We start from the raw sequence: 653 nt of genomic DNA, 5'->3' as shown, positions 1-653 counted from the left end.
CCCTCACAAAACTGTTGCGTTCCCTCAAGAAACTTTGCGTTCCCTCACCAAACTGTTGCGTTCCCTCAAGAAACTTTGCGTTCCCTCATGAAACTGTTGCGTTCCCTCAAGAAACTTTGCGTTCCCTCAAGAAACTTTGCGTTCCCTCAAGAAACTTTGCGTTCCCTCAAGAAACTTTGCGTTCCCTCAAGAAACTTTGCGTTCCCTCATGAAACTGTTGCGTTCCCTCACGAAACTGTTGCGTTCCCTCACAAAACTGTTGCGTTCCCTCAAGAAACTTTACGTTCCCTCACAAAACTGTTGCGTTCCCTCAAGAAACTTTGCGTTCCCTCACCAAACTGTTGCGTTCCCTCATGAAACTGTTGCGTTCCCTCACAAAACTTTTGCGTTCCCTCACGAAACTGTTGCGTTCCCTCACAAAACTGTTGCGTTCCCTCAAGAAACTTTGCGTTCCCTCAGGAAACTTTGCGTTCCCTCATGAAACAGTTGCCTTCCCTCATGAAACTTTGCATGTTTCCATCACAAACGTTTTGTAATGGTTCTCGGGGGATAGTTGTTCTAAAAAGCATTTAAATACAATTTACCCTCCCCAACAACATTGGACACCACTGATTTTCATTGTTTGGACTTTTTTCTTTAATGAGTCAGTAAAT

At 44.3% G+C, this 653-nt stretch overlaps 1 protein-coding gene across 2 annotated transcripts in view; it reads right to left on the bottom strand.

Annotated features, from left to right (window-relative positions):
* Nucleotides 1-624: 624 nt before the first annotated feature.
* The window catches only part of arsb (arylsulfatase B), a 19836-nt gene continuing 19807 nt past the window's right edge, over nucleotides 625-653 (bottom strand). For both annotated transcript variants that reach the window (XM_081391362.1, XM_081391361.1), the window contains exon 9: nucleotides 625-653. This exon is cut by the window's right edge. The gene's annotated coding sequence lies outside the window, so the exon portion shown is untranslated.

The sequence above is a fragment of the Scardinius erythrophthalmus genome (assembly GCF_964197995.2).
Source record: "Scardinius erythrophthalmus genome assembly, chromosome: 17".
NCBI classification, from domain to species: Eukaryota; Metazoa; Chordata; class Actinopteri; order Cypriniformes; family Leuciscidae; genus Scardinius; species Scardinius erythrophthalmus.
This window is presented reverse-complemented; position numbering and strand designations above follow the sequence as displayed.